This window comes from Ammospiza nelsoni, chromosome 21, assembly GCF_027579445.1.
Source record: "Ammospiza nelsoni isolate bAmmNel1 chromosome 21, bAmmNel1.pri, whole genome shotgun sequence".
NCBI classification, from domain to species: domain Eukaryota; kingdom Metazoa; phylum Chordata; class Aves; order Passeriformes; family Passerellidae; genus Ammospiza; species Ammospiza nelsoni.
Window position 1 is genome coordinate 4,083,154 of NC_080653.1, and position 13,253 is coordinate 4,096,406.

Consider the following 13,253-nt stretch of genomic DNA (forward strand, 5'->3'; position numbering starts at 1 on the left):
GAGGTTTTGGGATTTTTAGTATGGTGTGCATGGAAGCAAGATGGAGGGCACAGGGTGTCATCCTGGGTTTCTTCTTCATGCTCCTTCTTCTTCATGGGTTTGGGTGGCATTTTGTAATTGGGCAGAAAAGCCCCCATTGCAGGCTCTTTGGGATCAGTTATTGGGTTAAAAGGGAAAATAATCCAGGTGTCAGTTCTTAATTGGATAGTCTTAAAAGTCTTAAAAGACCTTGTAACAAGAGATTGTTGGCCATTTTGTGCCTTCTAATGAAAAGCTGCAGAACTCACAGCAGTGAGACTGTTTTACTGATAAGAAATAATAAACACCTGAGTCGGAACATGAACTACTGTCTCAAGTGCCTTCAATCCAGACCCAGAGAAACCACAACTGGAACCCCCACAACCACCCTCCACTGTGGGCTGGAGGATAATATCCCATCCAACAGCCCAGCACCCTCCACTGTGGGCTGGAGAACAGCCTGGTTTTGTCCCTACAGCCACAAACTCTCAGTTCCTGGTGCAGTGGGTTTTACTCACCCTTTACACTGCAGTTACTGTGCGCTTCTCTGGCTCTGCAGCTCCATTTCATCTGCAAGCACAACTCTGCAGAACTTCACTGAGGGAGAACAGAGCTCATCAGAGCTCCCCCTCGCAGGAGGACAGTGCAGAGCTCTGCTCCCCACCACCTACAGCAGCTTGGCTACTGGGCAAGAGAGGAGGATGCACAACTGCTGCAGCTCCAGTGCAGGGGTCAGGGATTCTTCCCTTGGCAGCAGCAGCCACACAGGCACAGATTCCTGTGGGAGAAGGGCTGGTACCTGCTGCCTCCACAGCTCTCACTGATGGTGAGCCCGTGCCACAAGGAATTTCTAGGTTACCACATGGGGATTTGAGCTTCTCAAAGCAACCTGGATTACATGAACATGATGCTGTTGGCAGTCAGGTGAAAGCCAGCCCACTGCCACATGGAAATTCAAATTATGGAGCACAGCAAGGAAGCAGCTGTTTTCTGCAGGATTTATCACAGCCCTTTCACACTGCAGGGTGAGGCAGAAACAGAGAGGGAAGAGGTACCTGGAAGAAAAAGCAACACTGTGCAGACAATAGCCAACTGCCTAGCAGCACACTGTGGGAGGAAGGAGCCCCAGAGATTTATGGCTGACTGGAAACAAGAGCTGAAAGCTCTGCAAGTTCAAAGCTGAAAGGTTGGGGCCAAGATCTGGCACACAGGCATGTCGCAGACATTTCTCCACAGAAATCCTTTCTTTCAGATTTCTGCGTCTTCGGGAGGCCAGAGGCCCCCGAAGAGAAGGTAAACAATTATTATCAGCTGCTGGGGAATGCAACAGGAACACCTTGATTGGCTCATTTTCTATGTTTATAATTAAGAGCCAATCACCAGTGCAAGCTAGGGGACTGAGTCCTTGAGCACAACTTTGTTGTAGATTCTTTTCTATCTATTCTTAGCTTAGCTAGCAGCTCTGCAAACCTCTCTCTATATTCTATTAGTATAACTATAATGTATTATATCATATATTAATAAATCAAGCCTTCTGATTCAAGAAACAAGATTCACCGTCTCTCTCTCACCAGCTGCGCCCACTCAGGCCCGGTAATACAGGCAAGCTCTGCATCTGGCACCCTGGAAATCTATTGCCCTGCTGCTTCCAGGAATAACCCCAATGGATATTAAAATCTGATATAACTTCAGCATCCCTGTGTTCAGCTCCTCTGAAGGGAGGAGGCACATCCAGAAATAAAACTGCAATGAGGAGGAAGAGAGTAAGAATGAGAATTATGAATGAGAAGCAAAACCCAGTAAGGAGCACTGCAGAGATGTCTTGCACTGAATGGAAGGAGATGCCCATTGAGACAAATATTTGCCTCCCAAGAGGCAGCTGGGAGGGCAGTGAGCCTGACACAGACACCCCTAACAAAGGCTTTCTTATAAAGTCTCATTCAAGATGCTGACTGGTATAAAATCTGCCCTGCCCCTGGCAGGAGGCACATTCCTGGTGCCTGCTAGAGATGGAGGAGGTGGGGAGTTACCAGCTATGCTAGATCAAATCCACTGTAATTCTGAAAAGAAACAAACAGCAAAGCTATATATTTATGTGTGAGGATTTAAAGTTGGTTTGTTTTTTTTTTAAAAAACAACAGTATTCAACAAAATACGCAGAGCAGATTGGTTTTGGCAGTACAAGGGAGGCCAGTGACTAGTAGAAAATGCACAAGGTTTCTTTCACTGAGGGATAATTACCTTGCAGCATATGGCTGGATCTATTAATCTCAAAATTGCAGTCTTAATTTTTACATAATTATTATTTTTAAAACCATATCCTTTCAACATTCACTTTTCAACACTCTAGTTTAACATTTTTCAGCCTTAAAACAGGGTCTATATATCACACGTCTGAAGAAGCACCCTGTTTTCACCAGAAACAATGAAAACAAGAATCCCACAACTTTAACAGCTTTGCAAGTTTAACAAAGACTGGAGCACCCATATCTTCTTCCTCAGCATGTGCCACCCCTCATCTCTAGAAATAACATACAAAACTAGAATTTAATATGCAAAACTAGAATTTAATGAACACCGGTTAGCATGTTAAAGTAACCCAGGGTGTATTACAAAATAATATTCTCCATTCTTCCTTAAACAATAAAATCACTTCAACTAGAGAATATTCCACATAGAAGCATTATTCACTTTATTCACCATAACTTGTTCTGACAAGAAAATACATTTTTCTATTCCAGCAAGCCCTTAGCTCTAAAGCCTCACTCAGTTTTGTCCCAGTAGCCCCACAGCCAAACTGGGTTACTTCCCACTGACCACTGCAAGCAATGAAAGATGTAGGGATAGAAAGGAGCATTAGAAAGCAGCCCAGGGTAACCTATGAGAACAAAAACAGGAGCAGGGGAGGGGATACTCACAGGAAAGGCTCCTGCCATGCACAGGGAGCCTCCTTCCAGGGAATGCCCAGCTCACACTCACCCTCAGCTGCAGAGCTGCAGTCTCACCCTGTGTTCACTTCTCCACAAAACTAGCACAAAGCTGATTTCTTGGAGTCTTTTCTTTTCAAAGAAGCATGGAGAAGGTCGAGGAGGAGCTCAGCCTGAACCCCCATGCCCACAAAGCCCAGCACACACACGTGCACAGCTGTCTGCTGTTCTTTGGCTGTGGGAATCTGCAAGGCACAAGTGTGTTTGGGGCTGCTGTGATGGAAGTGAGGACAGCTGCTCTCACTGAGCTGATCCAATGACAGAAAGAAAGAAAAGGAGGCAGACACAGGTCTTTAATAAGACATTTATAAACTATTTCCCAGGCAGAACACTGGCACTAGCACAGAGAGAGAGCAGCAGTCTTGGGACTGTTCTGAACTGGAGAAATTTTTCTTGAGCACCAAACAGTGTAAAGAGCAGCCAAGTAAAGCATAGTGCTTTCCCCCCACCAGAAGAACTAACTGAGCATCAGGGGTTTGATATTTCACAGCCTTTTTACATATTGGAATTTTTCTCAAGCATCATTCCCACACAAAAACCACTTGGATGGACCCTGGGACCATTCCTGCAGCACCAACTGAGAGGAGCAGCCAAGCAGGGCATTGCTCAAGCAGGTGCACACAGAATGACACTGCCTTAGTCATTCAGGAATGATAGCATTAGCTCAGTCCCAATCAAAGGGAGAAGAGAAGGCACCAAAAAAAGAGCCTGGCTTTGGCTGGACGCCAATTATTACTTTCTGATCACATTGGAGCCAGTTTAGAGGATCCCTGTACTGGGAACAAGACGCAGGAGGAGTTGCTGTGTGTGCCTAACTCAGGGTATTCACTCACAGGGCATAACCTGAGCAGCCAAGCACAAGCAGATTCACTGTACCTCTAACAATCCATGGGAAAGAAAAGCTAAATGCCAGGAGAGAGTCTAGTTTGACTCCAGCTTTGGCACACACTGCCTGTGGGCACAGGACTCACTCCAGCCATGGAACAAGCATTTTAACCTCTGGTATATCCTCAGAGTGCTCAGGGATTCACTCCAGCTGTGGAACAAGCATTATAACCTCTGGTACATCCTCAGAGTGCTCAGTGATTCACTCCAGCCATGGAACAAGCATTTTAACCTCTGGAATATGCTCAGAGTGCTCAGTGACCTGGCTACCCCAGCCAGGTCAGATTAGCTCCAGAGCAGAGCAGGATTTTCCCTGGTGTGACAGGTGAGGAGCTGTGCCACTCACACCTGTGCTCCCACTGCATTCCCCCAGCTCAGGCTCAAAGCATCCTTTATTTGGTACATTTTTGCAGCACCTCAGGCAGGGAGTGCTCTGCTGGCTCCAGGGAATCTCCCCTGATAAGGGCCAGACATGTAGAAATACAGCACAGCACTAAGATTTTCCTCACTCCCCTTCTCCTGACAGATAACCACTTCTCATTTCTACCTGCTGAATCTCAGAAATATTTCTTTGGTACAGCCACAAGCTTTTCTCTGTCTTTCTGATTTTACTTTGCTCTTCTTCCCTCTGGCAGGAGTTGGGATAATCTTCACAGCTCTTTACAAGAGCTGCCAGCCTGCAGCCACATCTCCTCATGCCCTGTCTGCAGCTACTCTTGAGGGGAGGAGTAGAAAAGCTTAACACCTGACATTTAAGAGTGAAGGATGATGCTTTTTTAGCTCCTTATCTCTATATGCTGGTTTTCAGTGTTACCAGCTATGCTGAGAAACAGCAGAGTTTGAGCCACTGGGATGGCACCAGCAGACAGACAAGCACATTCATTCTCCCTTGGATTGAGTTTTTTTCCCCTCCCCAGCAGAAACACAACATCAGTACAATTACACCATCTCTTTGAGTCATCCCCCTGAAAGAGGGAGATTCCTGCAGCACCCCAGAATCCCAGAGGAACTGCAGCAGAGGTAAAAATGACCACTGCCAAGCAAACTTGGGCACAATCCTGGGGCTGCAGTGTGCTAAAGACAGCTTTGATTCATCACTCCTTCAGCCTTTATTCCTGCAGCCATACGTCCATGCACAGAGCAGGCTGCCCAGCACACAAAGGGCTGATTGTACACAGCTCCACACAGTGTAGGGTGTGCTGGGCTGGCTTGGCTTTGCCTAATCTAATAAAAAGGATATTTGAGAGCAGATTAACACTGAGTCATCTACTTCATTCCAAATACCTGGCTTTAACAGCTAAGTATCCAGCTCAAAAGGCAATGAGCTGCACATGAACAGGCATCATTGGCAGAAAAGCCAAGTCACCTATTTGCAGTGGATGTCTTTTTTGTTTGTCTTTTTTTTTGAAAGTAAACATGACCATGACCCAAATCTGATCCTAAAATACATGAGCTATGACACAAACACAGCAAGTGTTCTCAAAGCAAACAGGGCTAAGCCTCAGTGACCACCAGAAATGACATCAAACACCACTCCATGAGTGGTGGTGGGGAAACTGATGATGTGAAGTGAGATATCACAGATAAAGCTTGGGAGGTGATGAGTTAGGCTGCACAGAAGACTGAGCACAGGCCCCACTGAGCACACACTCTGCTCCATTCCCAGTACATATTACTGGTATGAAAGACTCACATGTGGATTATGAGTCTCTCTCATGCCACTTCTTCATCACTTGATCAGATGATCAGTTTTAGGCTTTTATCTTCTGAACACCCAGCCAGGACAGAGTCAGTCACTGAGGATGATACCCCCAAGCCCTTTTGAGAGTTCAGAATTTTCTCATCATACCATCTTCACCTGAAATTCTTCTGTTCAAATCTCCATCAAACCCTTCTAATTTCTGACAAGATTTTTTTCTGAGCAAATACCTCCAAATAAAATATTCTGTAGGAAGTATTTCTGTGAAATTATACAGCAATGCAAAAGGCTCCTGAGGTCTTCAGGAACATGAATCCTAAAGAACTGTACAGATTTAAGTGTGAAATAAGACAAGCATGAGCAGGACAGAAAGTTACCCTGTAGCTCAGTGACTGCACACCCTCAGCCAAATCCCAAAGGCAATGATGTTTACAGACACAACACTTCAGGCAGTGGGAAAGGAAGTGGCATCAGAGAGGGAAGCTGCTGCTCCTGTGCCAGAACTGGGAGGACAAAAGGCGAGAAAAATCTGCTGGCCAAGATAACTTCCACTTTCACCTCTGACTTACAGGATGACATGGACAAGACCTACTTCTTTAGGTTGTCTTGGGTGTAAAACATGGGTAATACTTGCAATAATTTGTCACACCTTTCAAGCTTTACAGGAGGTGCTGAGGCAGTCAGAAAGGTTTCATGTGTGCATAGGAGCTTATAATTACAGAAAGTGAGAGTGACCTACAGCTCCTGCTTGGCAGGAATTCCTCAAGCAGGCTGGGAGCAGTCCTGCAGCAGAGTTAACTCCTGCTGCTCTACAACTGCACTACCTCACACAAACTAACTCCTGAACCTTGGGGCAGGTTCAGCTTTTAAGAGGAACTCATGGCTAAGTCCATCACTGCCTTCCTCTGAGACCATTTAAAAGTCCCCATTCACAAACATTTCCTCTCTCACAAAGAATTCTGCAGACACATGCATGGAGTGAAGTGCTCTGCTGCATCCACAGTGCAGATGTAGCACACAGGACACATATTTACTGTGCTGGAAAACAGCATTGCCAAACATTTTGTAGCAGAGAGACCAACAACTGTATTTTGAATAGAGCTGCTGAAGTCACAGACAGCTCAGTTTTGACAACTCTTATTATTTTAGAATGAGTGTTGTGATAAAACAGTGTTTTCCTACAGTTCTCACTCCTGCATAAAAACCAGTTTCTCTTTCTTATGGGAACAAGATATTAATTTACTTACTAGCATTTTCATTAAAAAGTAAATATCCTACTGAACTTAAAATAAATAGAGAATAATATTTGTATTCTAAATGTTTTAAGGCTTCTGTGGAGATCAAGTCACCTACCAGACTGCTTGCAAGGAGGATGCTCACATGCAGGGTCAGTGTGTGCTGGTTAATTCCAGCCTCTGGGAAATTTTATGTACCAACAGCCTGATGCCACTTTAATTCAGCAGACTCTCATCCCAAATCCATCTATGCCAAAGGGAATCTTTCCTTTAATTTCAATGACTATTGGCTCAGGGCTTTAATGATTAATCTGCTCTAGCTGGATTAGTGCAGTTTTTGGAGGCAGCACATGCAGGGGCTGATCCCACCCTGAAGCTGCATCCCCACTCTGATGGGCGTAAGCACAACCACAGTGATTCCACTGCAGACACCCCAGCCCAGCTGAACAGGATTCAGTTCATTATATTCCAACCTCCATAAGCTGAACATCTGTGGGAAGCAGATTTTCTCTCCCTGCTGTTCTGTGAAGGGCTACAGACAGAGGGAGCAGGAGGGTGTTTGACCTCCATATGTCTTTGCTGTGTGCTCATGCCTCACCCACAATGAATGAGCTGAATATCAAGGATTAACTACAACAAATCCTTCTAAGAGTATCTAATCATTAAGACAATTAAAATCAGACTCACAGCTATCTCTATATGTTTCCTGTAAAGCTGATAAAACTAAGATTGATTCAATACCCTTTTATACTGCTTGGAATGCTCTGAATCACTTCTTGGGAGAGGAACCCCACCAAAGGTGGTTCTTCCCTTCAGGAGGGGAACCAGAAAGGGTGGAGGAACCTCCACCTTCAAAAACACCAGTACAAAAGGTATTGCAGAGTGCAGGATGGCAGGCAGAGCAGCTCAGGAAAGGCACACGAGCTGAATACAAGCCCTATGCAAACAGCCAAGCCAGAACACTTTGGCACATGAGGATGAGAACAAACATGAAGAGTCTCAGGACAGCATCTGTGTCCATGAGTGACTGGATTTGGATGGAGGGACATAACCCCCACTCAGGGCACTTCAGCCAAACCCCAGCAGTGATGAGGGGACACACTCAGGCTCTAATGATCCCTCAGCAGAGCTGCCCCCATGCCTGCTGCAGTTCCACTCCTCAGCTGCACCTCAGCCCTGGACCAGCAAAACAGCAATCCTCAGTTGCAGTTTTTCCTTTTCAGCCCCTGAAAACAATCTTCCTTTCTTTCAGATACCTGTTAACTCCTTCACCAGGTGACTGACTGCCTGTGCAGACCCAGATCCTGCAGCTCTGGCTGCTGATGGAGTGCTGATCTGCTGACACTGCAACAGAGGCATTTGATCCTCAAACACCTCCCTGGCACCTCATCCTAATTCCCCAAGGAACTGAGGACACTGTGTATACAGAGCCATTAACATAAATCACAGAATGACCAGGTTGGAAGAGACCTTCAAAATCATCACGTCCAACACAGCCCTAACACCTCAGCTAAACCCTGGCACCCAGTGTCACATCCAGGTTTTGTTAAACACACCCAGGGATGGGGACTCCACCACCTCCCCAGGCAGCCATTCCAATATTTTATTACTCTTTCTGTGAAAAACTTCTTCCTAATATCCAACCTGTATTTCCCCTAGCACAGCTTAAGACTTTGACTTTTAAGACCGTGACCTCTGGTTCTGACAATTGTCATCTGGAGAAAGAGCCCAACCCCACCTGAGCACAAACACCTTTCAGGGAATTGTGCAGAGAGCTCATCAAACTTCACCAATGACACATTTCCAGCAGGACCACTAATCCAGGCTTGCTGTGTGGATTTAATTGAGGACAGCACTCAGATGGGAGCTGACAATAGCAATCACTCCATGAGGCCTGATGCAAAACAGCAAAACCAAATGTTTGCTAGCAATACTAGCAGCCTCTGGCCCTCACCAGCACACAACACCCCAAGTTAATATAAATCAACAGGCACAAAGCCTTTGAACAGACAAGAATTAGCTCCCTATGTCTGTGCCGGTCAATCAGTTGCTCTGGACATTACAATCCTATTTCTTTTGTTGCAGGCAAAACAGTGGTTTAGTCTTTAATATTATTTGGGAATTAGAATTACTAGATTGATACAAAATCAGAGAGCCTCAGCAGTTTCTTGCAGCTTTATAAAAAAAGCCTGTGTTAAGATGCCACCAAACCACCAATAATTACCTGAGGACAACCTACCCAAGTTCTTTCTTAATACTGAGGCATAAATTCCCCAGGAAGGACATCATCCCTCCCTCTGTATTTTACCACAGAAAATTCTAGAAGCAACAGAAATTCCTTCTTACTGCAATGAGTCCAGCCAACTTAAGTTAAAAAACATCCTGAGAAACTTGAGGTGTGAACAACTGATTTCCAAGTTAATTTACCAAGATGTTGCTGTTAACACTGTGGCAGATAAATAAAAAGGAATGAAGATTTTCCACTGGGAAAGAGCAAGGCAGTAAATGCACAAGAGAGCCAAGGTGGTGGTGAGATTGAGGATCCTCCAGCAGAACTGAGACAGGTACAGATCAAGAGAGACCTGGCCACAGAATGGCTGAGTGTCAAACTAGAAGCAGGCCTCAGAACATAATCACATTTCTAGAAAAGAAATTTAAAAGGAAAAGTTAACCCCCTCAAGCAAACTCAGCCCTAAGAGGCACAGCAGTGACTGTCCCCAGCAGGGACCAACCTCAGCCCCAAATGCACCCAAACCCCAAATGCAACCAACCAGGACCCAATACCCAACCCAGCCTTATCAAACCCTCATTATAGCATATTTTAGTTTAATTACCCTATGGAACCAGTCATCCCATTCTCCTTAATGGCCCTGGGAACGTTCCAGTCTGCTTCACTCTTCTTTTCAGTGAACAAAAGCAACACACAGTGTTTGCAGAGCAGACACTATGCCAACATGATTAGCCTTGTGCATTTATTCTTCATGAAAAATAATGCATGTACACTTACATGAAAACAGGAAGGCATTGCCAGGCTCCCAGCAATATGCTGCACAGTTTAGCTCTCAAAGCAAAGTTTTTGGCAATAAAACTAGGTAAGTGCTGAAAAACAGTTTTGATATTGTTAGCCATGCCTAATATGAAATTCATGTGACAGATATTTGCACTTGCCCATTCAGAAAGACAGGATCAATCTGTAAAACCCAAGGTCTCCTCTGGATTCTGACTGGATGCACATAAGTCTCACAGAAAACTCAATAAGTTTGGGCTTTCTTGCCTCCAGCACTGAAGTCTCAGTGTTGCCCAGCCCCATCTGCAAATACAAGTATTTCTGTTGTCCTCTGTCTTTTGCTAGATTTTTTAAATTGAACAAGAGATTTAAGAACCATAAAAAAACACTAGAGCCAGCTGACAGCCAAATCAAGTATGAAAGGCAAATTTCTGCTCCAACCACATCACTCTAACACTGCTCTGAGCAGACAAAACCCACTCTGAAATGTGAATGCTTCTCTTCCCAGCAGCTTTCACCTGTTCCACCAGCTGGGAGGGCTCTGTGGGCCCATTCATCACAGCTTCCATTCTCTTTCCATCTTTTTCCAGGCTTTTCCAGGAGGAGGGTGGGAAAGAAACTGAGACATATGAGAAATCCAAATATTATACTGAGCTCTTTACCCATGACCCACACCTTTAGCACAGAAACCTCTCCTGAATGTGGGGTCAAGAGCAGTGACTTTACTTGAAACATGGGAAATAAGCCAACACATTTGTGGGAAATGCTGTCCTAAGGCAGCTAGAGATGAATTTTCAGTCTGGTTAAGGAAAATAGTTACTGCAAAGCAGCAGAACTTATTTTTTCCATTGTTTCAGCTTTACAGGAGAGAAGGGAGGGGGATAGCCAGCATGGACATTACTCAAGGCTAAATTTCTTCCAGGAGTCCATGTCAGCTGCCAGTTCCCCACTGACTTTCAGAAGAAATGGCAATTTCTGTTCTTTTAAAAAAAGCCCACAACCACAGCAAGCCAATGTACCTAACCCAGACAAAAGCTCTTATTCCTAAAGGCTCTGTGAAAGCACCAGCTCAGGTAAGGAGACACAAAAACTCTCCACTCAGGATATTCCATGAGCAGAGCTGACTCTGAATGTGTTTTCAGGAGAAATAACTCAGATACAGCATGTGTGACAAGCTGGCTCAGTGTGACTACAGCACATTTGGTCTCTGTAGAAACCTCCAGCCATGAACTGTGAAATTCTATAGAATTCACAGCATCTCCCATCTGCATTGACCCTTTTTCTGGTACATTAGATGTGAGCTGTCAAGAGTACATGGAAATGTTGAAGAGGAATCTCCCTGCCTGGGAAAGGGAGAAAGAAATAAAAGACAGATAAGAGACACTTGAGTTTCTACAAAAGAATATGAACAGGACACTGGGGAAAAGAGAAAGGAGAAATCAAAGCAATTTGTGTATTCCAGAGTAAGAATAAAGGGAAGTGCCTCCACTTGCACCTGTGCAGACAAGGTTGATAAACTTATGGGAGGGGAAGAGGATCAAAGTGTGGAGCTTTTAAAAATTCATTTGCTAATGGCTCTGACATACCTTAGGTACAACTGGAGAACAGGCATCTTCTCTTATCATGCAATCTGAAAGATATAATCCCCTTTTGGGTTCTTTCCCCAAGCTCCCAGAGCCAATGAACATCTCAGAGGCAACAGACTGGGCACTGCTGCAGTTTAATTCTGTGCTTTGTTAGATTTGTGGTTCTCTTCTGCAACTACATTTCAGGATTTTGAGATTTCTATCCTCCACCCAGGTAGCAAATTCATATAGATGAGTGTTGCAGCTCTGAATTTTGTAACACAAACCACTCTGGTTTTGTTCCATCAAGCTCCAGAAAATACAGACTTCTCCTTTGGCTGGCAAAGAGGAGGGTAAGTGCAGAGGCAAGGAGTAAGGCAGCAGTTCAGGGGCATGTAATGAATTTTTGTGGAGTCAGGAAAAGCTTGTCAGCCTCCCAGGAAGCACCTTCAGTGCAGACACAGGTCATGGAGCTCATGGTGTCTGCAGGGCTTCTCAAACACCTCACACACAGACTCCTCCTTACAACTTTTAAGACCTCATATAAAATCTAGTGGCCCAGATCTGACTAATCCCAGGAAATGTAATTAAATTAAATCCAGCTTCCACAGCCATCTACCACCAGCTTCTTTGGCTGCAGGCATTCCCAAAATTAACATCAGTGCCTGCTATGGTTAAGGTTTCAGTGATGTGGACTGGCTCTGGAATAAATTTAAACCACTTTAACACAAAGAAAGAATATTTTCTATTGTAGTTTTCCCCTACCAAAGGCTGAATCCCTTGACTGTGCTGGGGCTGGGCCCCACATCCAGCAGAGATCTGCTGCTCTCAGAGAAGGGCACACAGGCAGGGCAGCAGGATTTTGGGATGCACACTTTGCTCACAGAGAGCAGCAAGAGGCAGCTGGCCAGAGTTTTGTGAGCTCTGCAGGAGGAAGAACATGTGTAGGCCATGCAGGGACACAGCTCCTGAGCAGGGCACTGAGAGAAGGTGCCACAGGTAACACCACAGCCCAACCCTGCTGTACACCCAGCCCACATTGTTTAAATAACCCCACTGTGCTCTGTTCTCACCTTCCAGGTAGGAATGGCTCAGAATGGCTCAGGAATGGCTCAGGAATGCCTCCACAATTTCCAAAAGTCCCCTGGACTATCCTGACAGGCAGAGGAGCAGCAGTACATCTGTCACACAGCACCAACCCACCATCACAAGACTTCTCCCCTTCTCCATGGCCACTTTTTTCCAGGAATAAGCCTCAGAACTCCTCAAGCAAAGGTCAGAATCCATTTGGAGCCTCCCAGGGCACTTGGCTGCACATCCCCTGGTGGCAGATGGCTGGAGCTGAACAAGGCACAAAGGAACTCCAGCAAACAGGAGCTGCATTCAGCCCAGAGGTTGCCTTGACCCTGCCACTGCCTGACCCTTTCATACCACAAGACACACACCAACTGTGCCTGCTGAGATGCCACTACAAAGCCTCTGGGGGGAAGAGAGGCCTCAGATCCTTTGCCTCATTTTGGTGTTTTTCATGTGATTAAAATCAACTGAAAGCAACTCCACAACATGCTGCAGTTATAAATCCAGACCAAAGCACCTTGAGAGAGTCACAACAGGGCAGAGACAGCCTTTTTAACAAAGTGAAATGAAAAACATGAAATACAAAACTCCCATCTGGAATAATAGATGCACGCACTGGAGTTCAGGTTCATTTCTCAATCACAGTGTGGATCTAGTCCAAGATACAAATCCTATAGCATTTCCATACAGCCTATAAGAATCATTACATTACCATACTGTGTTACATTTTAAACCCTAAAAACTCCTCTTTGGGCCCCTTCTGCCAAGCTGTAGGGTCTG

At 45.2% G+C, this 13,253-nt stretch overlaps 1 protein-coding gene across 1 annotated transcript in view; it reads right to left on the minus strand.

Moving 5' to 3' along the window:
* CLIP2 (CAP-Gly domain containing linker protein 2) overlaps positions 1–13,253 on the minus strand; it is an 80,988-nt gene that overhangs the window by 49,600 nt on the left and 18,135 nt on the right. The window lies entirely within an intron of this gene.